We start from the raw sequence: 9242 nt of genomic DNA on the forward strand, positions 1-9242 counted from the left end.
CATAGTAGAGTAAGGCATGAAAATCACTCAAATACTGTAATAGTACAGTAAGGTGAAAAACAGTAATAAACAGTCATAAAAAATGTCATAGTACAGTAAGGCATGAAAAACAGTGTGAAAAATACTTCATAGAATAATGTCATAGTAGAGTAAGGCCATTGAAAATCACTCAAATACTGTAATAGTACAGTAAGGCATGAAAAACAGTAATAAACAGTCAAAAAAGGTCATAGAACAGTAAAGGCATGAAAAACAATGGAAAACAGTCCTAAACACTTAAATACTGTAATAGTACAGTAAGGCATGAAAAAACAGTGGAAAACAGTCAAATACTGTCATAGTACAGTAAAGCATGAAAACATCACTCAAAAAAATCGCCATAGTAGAGTAAGGCATGAAAAACAGTGAAAAACACTCAAATACTGTAATAGTACAGTAATGCATGAAAATCACTCAAAAAGGTCATAGAACAGTAAAGCATGAAAAACAATGGAAAAACATTAACACAAATACTGTAATAGTACAAGTAAGGCATGAGAAAACAGTAATAAACAGTCAAAAAACATCATAGTACAGTAAAGGCATGAAAATCCACTCAAAAAATGCCATAGTACAGTAAGGCATGAAAAACAGTAATAAACAGTCAAAAAATGTCATAGTACAGTAAAGCATGAAAAACAGGTGGAAAAATACTCAAATAATGTCATAGTACAGTAAGGCATGAAAATCACTCAAAAAAGGTCATAGTACAGTAAAGCATGAAAAAAAAGTATTAAACACTCAAATACTGTAATAGTACAGTAAGGCATGAAAAAGTAATAAACAGTCAAAAAATGTCATAGTAAAGTAAGGCATGAAAATCACTCAAATACTGTAATAGTACAATAAGGCATGAAAAACAGTAAAAAATACTCAAATACTGTCATAGTAGAATAAGGCATGGTAAACACTCAAATACTGTAATAGTACAGTAAGGCATAAAAAACAGTCAAAAAAGGTCATAGTACAGTAAAGCGTGAAAAACAGTCATAAACACTCAAATACTGTAATAGTACAGTAAGGCATAAAAAACAGTCAAAAAAGGTCATAGTACAGTAAAGCATGAAAAACAATGGAAAACAGTCCTAAACACTTAAATACTGTAATAGTACAGTAAGGCATGAAAAACAGTCAAACAGTCAAAAAATGTCATAGTACAGTAAGGCATAAAAAACAGTCAAAAAATGTCATAGTAGAGTAAGGCATGAAAAACAGTGAAAAACACTCAAATACTGTAATAGTACAGTAATGCATGAAAATCACTCAAAAAGGTCATAGAACAGTAAAGCATGAAAAACAATGGAAAAACATTAATAAACACAAATACTGTAATAGTACAGTAAGGCATGAAAATCACTCAAAAAATGTCATAGTACAGTAAAGCATGAAAAACATTCAAAAAATGTCATAGTACAGTAAAGCATGAAAAACAATGGAAAAACAGTCAAACACTCAAATACTGTAATAGTACAGTAAGGCATGAAAAACAGCAATAAACAGTCAAAAAACATCATAGTACAGTAAGGCATGAAAATCACTCAAAAAATGCCATAGTAGAGTAAGGCATGAAAATCACTCAAATACTGTAATAGTACAGTAAGGCATGAAAAACAGTAATAAACAGTCAAAAAATGTCATAGTACAGTAAGGCATGAAAAACAGTGGAAAAATACTCAAATAATGTCATAGTAGAGTAAGGCATGAAAATCACTCAAATACTGTAATAGTACAGTAAGGCATGAAAAACAGTAATAAACAGTCAAAAAATGTCATAGTACAGTAAGGCATGAAAAACAGTGGAAAAATACTCAAATAATGTCATAGTAGAGTAAGGCATGAAAATCACTCAAATACTGTAATAGTACAGTAAGGCATGAAAAACAGTGGAAAAATACTCAAATAATGTCATAGTAGAATAAGGCATGAAAATCACTCAAAAAAGGTCATAGTACAGTAAAGCATGAAAAAAAGTATTAAACACTCAAATACTGTAATAGTACAGTAAGGCATGAAAAAGTAATAAACAGTCAAAAAATGTCATAGTACAGTAAGGCATGAAAAACAGTCATAAACACTCAAATACTGTAATAGTACAGTAAGGCATGAAAAACAGTGGAAAAACACTCAAATACTGTCATAGTAGAGTAAACCATGGAAAACAGTCCTAAACACTCAAATACTGTAATAGTACAGTAAAGCATGAAAAACAATGGAAAACAGTCCTAAACACTTAAATACTGTAATAGTACAGTAAGGCATGAAAAACAGTGGAAAAATACTCAAATAATGTCATGGTAGAGTAAGGCATGAAAAACACTCAAATACTGTAATAGTACAGTAATGCATGAAAAACAGTAATGAACAGACAAAAAACACCTGTCTTCACATAAGAATGGTTGATTAATTGGAAAGTTAGACAAAATGATTGTCTTTAGTCTGTTGTCAGTGTCTTTTTCTGTGAATTTCAGTGTCTCCACTGCAAAACAAGATGAGGTTCATCTGCGCTTGTGTGCTGGAGACAAGATTGTGCCGTATCAACAACGAGCCATGTCTAAACTTTCCACTTCCAGGCAAAGCTTCACATTGTGTTGAAAGAATTTTACACTGGTGTGATTGCTGAAGTTAGGCAGCAGCACAAATAAAACACAAGTAAATAAATGCAAAAGAAATGATTCTGTGTGATTTTGTTGCATATAAAGATGTACGTGCAACAGATATTATGACACAACTACAACAACAGAACTATATTAAACGATACTACTACTATATCAGATGATGACGTGATACTACTATATAAGACAACTACTGATGAGCTTGGATACTTAAAGATCACCTTTGGCAGTAAATTTTGACGCTGTACAAACAAATGCAAACACTAAAAGAAAAGGGACTGCGAGTTGTAAACTTACGTGAAGCAGACAAAGTGCGAGAGCCCCAGCTTTGGTTTACAGGTTCTGTGAACACCTCTCCAAGCGCTCTTGACTCCCTGGCGTAACGGGATAACCGTCGACATGCGACGTCAGACGCAGTTCTTGCGAAACTGACAGCACTGGTGGCGTTATGAAACAGAGAAAAATGAACAGCTGAAATTGTACAAAAAATAATTAATAAGAGACAAGAAGAAGACTAAATTACACTACATGAGACCAGATAGAGACAACTATACTCCCTTAGACTAATGAATTTTGAATTTAAACACCAAATGTGACTGCTCATAAAGCTTGGTTAGCATTCTAGCTGCAGCTTTCAGAATCATTTGTAGACTTTTAGTGCTAGCATGTGGTAGGCCCCAAAACATTACAATAATCAAGTAATTCTTACACATATGCACTTTTAAAGTCTGTGTAAAGCACTAATACCATTCTGAGTTAGTCACACCAAAATCTGGAAAAAATAAGGAGCTCTATTAGCGTGTCCACTGAAGGTGGTGAAGCCACAATTTCAATAATTTCATACTTAATTTATATTACTATTTATTTAAGGTTTTAGATGTATTTCTAACCCTAACCCTAACCATATTTGTAATGGTTTTATATTTATTTTTAGAGCATTTTTTTCTGTGTTGGTTTTATACTTGATATTTAAAGGCCTTCAATTTATCAATTCAGGGTTTCTATTCTGTGTCAAACTGCAACTGAGATAATGACAGAGTCAGACTAAAAAGAATAAACACTGACCTTCTGGAAACATCTTCATGTCAGTCTCTTCTGTGATTTAATGGTTGAAGTTTGAATTCTGTGGAGAAAACACAACAAACATTAATATATAGATGTAACTTTTAACACAATAAAAAATAAAAGTGTTTCTGGGTATTGAACTTCAAACTGTACAGATAGAGATAGAAGTAAAGGACACTAAATTTACAAAGAAACCAGTATGTGGACCAACTGGTTCTGGACTCATCAGAGTTAAATTTGTTTTCTACACAAAGACAGAAGAAGCTGCTCTGACTAGAGAAGTGACTCCACCAGCTGCTCATATTCACACAACAGCAGTGGATGGAAATGTTTGTTTCTCCAATGTAAGTTAAAATTTGAACTAAATTTGGTCAAGAGAGGAAGGACGAGATGGGACGAAACGAGACACAAAAACAGGCAGAAAGAGAGAGAGGGGGAAGGAGACAGACAAAATGAGAGCGATGTAACCAAGACGATCATCGGCAGTTGCTGAAGATATATAATTTAATGGCAGTGCTCTGTGTTGGACAGGTGACGAAGCTGTTTGTGAATTACCTGGAGGCCTCTGTCCTGGTCTAAACAATTCCTTCATTGTACAAAGATTCTCTGATCGTGGACGAAGTGGAGACACCTGGAGGAAATAAAGAGAGAAACATACAAAGCACAATGATCAATACACTGTGACCTGTTCATCAACACTTTAACCATGAAAACACAGTGTCTCAGAAAATGGGCTGTCACATATGACAAGAAAAAGCATCACATCTTTAAGAACCAATCACAATAAATATTTGGGTTAGGGTTACTGTGAACTTTAAAAACTTTCATTTAAGTACATTTTTGAAAGCAGGGTTTTAACTTGTGGTATTTTTAATTATACTTCAGTTCACAGACAGAAAATTACCTCACAACTATTTAGAGTTTTTATGTATTATTATAACTGCTACTATTTTCTGACATGATTAATCAGTCATTATTATATTCAATACTAATCTCATTAAATACAGGGCACAGAGCAGAGGCCTGTACTACGAAGCGAGGTTACTGGCCTATCAGAGTAACTTCAGGAGTAACTTGGTGACGTCAGGTGTAACATCCCAGTTAACCTGTACTACGAAAGGTGGATAGGTTTTACCCGGGGTAATTAATGCTGCATCTCTAAACTGCTACTTCTTCCTTAAATACCGCCCCACAGGTGGATACTGGCACGACGACAGAGAGAGGCTGACTCCGAAGGACAGGGGTTGTCTAAAGACCGTCAGTCCCCCGTGCACCCCCCACCCCCCGACCCCCACCAATAAATGTGTTTTTTATGCTCTGCATTTTCCACTTTCAATTTTTCAAATTTGTAATTTTTCTTTCTCACAGTCAAGCAGCAGAATTTAGCATCATTACTGTTGAATATTATCAATTTCAATAATCCTTTAAATGTGGGTGGGGGCATTATTGTCCTGAAAGACAATATAATGCGACAGGCTGTTGTAAATGTAGAACAGTGCGCAAAGGTGAGTCAGAGGTTTACAGTTGATAATGAACCTCAGGGACACACAGTAAACTTTGTGGAAGACACTGGCAGAGAGATTCAAAACAGTAGAGGACATGAGACTATTAGACGACACTACTATTATATTAGACAACAACAGACTAGATGATAGTACTATTATATTAGACGACTACAACAGCAGCAGCAGCAGCCGAACTGACTAGACAAGACTACTGGATGACTACTATATTAAATGACACTACAACAACAGATTAGATGACGCTACTATATTAGACTACTACTACAACATTAGATGAGACTACTGGATGACTGTACTATATTAGACTACTACAGCAACAACAGCAGAACAGACTAGACAAGACTACTGGATGACAGTACTATATTAAATGACACTACTACTATATCAAACCAAAACATGCAGTATTAATGATGGGAAATATGAATGTGTACCACTTCACTGGAGACACCTGGAGGAAACATACAAAGGAAAATGATCAATACGCTACTGCCTGTTCCTCATCAACAGTTTAACATTACAGCTCAAACTGAATATTTAACAAAATATTTTTATGCCTCACCATCATTTAATATAGTACTGTCATCCAGTAGTCTTGTTTAGTCTGTTCTGCTGTTGTTGTAGTAGTAGTCCAACAAATAATATTATTATCATTAATAAAGAACAATTCACCTCCAACACCTGAACAGCGTAGAAGAATACAACACTGAAAACTAAACACTACAACCAAAAATCACACTTAGACTTTTGAGGTGAATAAATTCATCATGTTACTACAATATGACTTCATTGATCTCAGAGAGAAAAGCCATTTTTAAAATCGTTGTAATAATAATTCCAGTCACAGTGACCACAAACAAATGGTGAGGGGATCGATCAATGGCTATGGATAGATTACTACCACAAAGCTATAAAGACATACAAACGCCAAAGAGGCAAAAAACTAAACAAAATGAGCACAATGCCACACTGAAAACCGCTAGACCCGCAACCACAAGAAACGTGACGACGACGATGACCAGGCTGGAGCTACAAACCACAAAGAAGCAGTAAAATGCTACGGTATGCTAATGGCGTGCTAGCGATGGTACAGAGATGCAAACAGTTGTAAACAGACAGACTAATAAACAGTTGACAACAATGTGGCAGGGACGCCACAATTACACTTCAACCCAAACAAACAAAAAAGACGCCAAAAAGGGAATACTGCCAAAAACATCCTTAAACGATAAGGCTAATGCTAACGCCCTACGTTTATGCTAACGTCAATGTTAACGCTTGCTATTAGTGAGATTGGACGCTGAGCACACCTGCGGCGGCGAGGTGAGGCTAATGCTAATGCTAACACGAGGTGAGGTTAATGCTAATGCTAACACCCTCGCCTCGCCGCCGCCGCAGGTGTGCTAAGCGTCCAGTCTCACCCGTGTTCGACAAAAAACAGCTCCAGAGTTTGTTTTAGCATCTGACCTGTGTTCGACAAAAACCAGCTCCAGAGTTTGTTTTAGCATCTCACCTGTGTTCCACAAAAAGTTTAAGCATTCGGACCTCGGTAACGACGTTCCCTCGCACTACTGGCAAACAGAGGCAATTCTTCGGACATGGCTCATATCTGATTCGCCTCTCTGAACAGCTCCTCCCAGAAGCTCGTAACCAATGACGAGCCACGTCGTGACCAATGACGACATACGTCAGCTAACAGGAAGATGCTCTACTACTATTGCGAATCTGAGACTTCAATAAACCCATTTTAAGCATCAAAACAGTTTAGGACACGAGTAAAGGTGCGTTTTCACAAAATGTTAAATATCGAACTCCATTTCTTTAAATTATAAAACACTTGGGTCTTATATGCAAGTACTTTGGAAGGTTAATTTTAAAAAGGTGTAAAAATAGCATCAGACCCCCAAGGGTTAATGATAAACTGTGCAATATATCTCGTAACCCATATATATATTATAAAGAGATTAAAAATCTATCACATGTACCCCAAGGGACTCATATATTGAGAAGAGGTAGAGGAACTTGGAATGCCAAGCTCAGCATTTCCTTAAGTCATTATGCATAAATAGTGTGTGATATAGCCAATCTATATTTTCCCTATATTTTGAACACCTTCACTGACAATAAAAACTGAAAAACACACACACATTGATTATTACACTTTGATATTAGTATGAGCTTTCTTGAATATTTGTCTTATTTTTTGCCACAGAACATACATGTGTTCTGCATTTTGGAATGAATTCTCTCATTTACTCCAACAAAAAACAGAGCAATCCCAGGTAATCAGAAATAAAATTCATATTTAGTACAAACAAAACAAATCTGTGACAGCAAATGTTCAAAAGAAAAGTATCAAACAATGGTTCTCTTGCCAAACTGTGGGCCAAATATTTTTTTTCTGTTCTGGACACAGTATGAAATTGGATAAAATATCCAAAACAATTTTGAGACAAAGGATGCTGTTGTCGAAAGCTGCATTTTCCAAATAACATAAAAGATCAACAATAACTTAATAAGTGTATGATGACCCCTAATACATAACCCAAATGTATGTTACGATAACTGTGAGTAAATGCATTGTACAATTAAACCAATATGATCATATGTGCCCAGTGTACAGTTTATAACTGTAAAGCAAAAGATGAATGAAGAGTGAATACGATTCTGCGACATAAAGCCTCATTGTTCCAGGAATTATTCCAGTAAAGCCATGATCACTGATATATTATGTATGTATGGATATAACAGTAAATGCACAATGTAAACATACAAGAACTATGACAACTGAGATATTTGGTAGTGTTTTTGACCTCTGCTCTCCACGGCAACATCACACCCAGAAACCAGATGGGTTATCACAATATTTCTATGCAAACTGCGCTCATTGTTTTATAACTGCTTTCTGATACTCCACCCGTGTGTGTAAAAACAGATGTGATGCATATAATGCAAAAACTAATTCTATGAAGTATGTTGATGCTACCAAAACATTTTTTTAAAGATATTAAAGAAAGATATTAAGATATATATTCTCTGATCAATATGGTAAAATTTACCATCATATGTCACTGCTATCACCTTTATATGTTCTTACATCAGGTACAGTAAGTATCCAGAAAACATTGAGTGGACATATTGCCCAGCATAAAGTCCTGCAGCCTGGTCTGACGGCAGCTGTATGTGTACAGTGTCTCTGTGTCGTAATGGGAGTACAGCGCTCCTTGAAACCTGATCCAGCAAGCCCTTTTTTGTCACACTGCGGTGAGGTTTGTCTTGTCTTGGGATTTTGGTCTTGTCATTTCCTGTTTTATTTTGAAGGATTTACTCTCCTCTCGTTTCAGAGCACTTGCCCTTCCTCATGTGTCACCTGTGTGTCCTGATTACTCATTGTTTCCACCTGTTTCCCATTACCTCTGCATGTTTAAATAGTCTGTGTCTCCTTTGTCTTGTGCCAGAGTGTCTTCGATCCGTTCACCCGACTCACCTCCAGCTTTGAAGCCACAGCCAGAGTGTTGCCTCTAGTAAGCCATTGTTCCTCTGTGAGAGTGATTTTTATTTTTATTTTTTTGTTGTTGTTGTTGTTGTTGTTTGTAAATTTTGATATCTCAGTTTCTTGCCTTAGCCTTAGAGTACTTTCATAGTTGTTTGTTTTCCTCCTTTTGGAGCGATTTTGTTTTACTCGTTTATGTTCATAGCTTATCTTAGGCCCTCTGTTTTTTAGGAGAGAGTTTTATTTAGAGCTTTTCTGGTTTTCCTCCTGTTGGAGTGTTTTTTGTTAAATCTTTTCATAGCCTTTTGTTTGCCTCCTCTGAGTGATTTTTATTTTTATTTTTTTTTTGATTTGTTCTAACTTTATTAGCCACCGTTCATTTGTGTTTTCTTTTTTGAGAGTGACTTTGTTTTTGTTTTCTTATCTGCCCTAGGAAAATTTTATAGCCTCTGTTTCTTTGTCACTCAAGTGAGAGAACTTTGGTTGTTAATAAAGTCTGTTTTATTAACGTCA

General features: G+C 35.7%; 1 long non-coding RNA gene across 1 annotated transcript; it reads right to left on the reverse strand.

Moving 5' to 3' along the window:
* Positions 1-3747: 3747 nt before the first annotated feature.
* Positions 3748-6858, reverse strand: LOC127139122 (uncharacterized). The gene is made up of 3 exons (XR_007809051.1): positions 6750-6858; positions 4272-4347; positions 3748-3774 (listed from the first exon to the last, which is right to left on the reverse strand). It is a non-coding gene; the product is annotated as an uncharacterized LOC127139122 (long non-coding RNA).
* Positions 6859-9242: the final 2384 nt, after the last annotated feature.

This window comes from Lates calcarifer, linkage group LG7_2, assembly GCF_001640805.2.
Source record: "Lates calcarifer isolate ASB-BC8 linkage group LG7_2, TLL_Latcal_v3, whole genome shotgun sequence".
NCBI lineage: Eukaryota > Metazoa > Chordata > Actinopteri > Centropomidae > Lates > Lates calcarifer.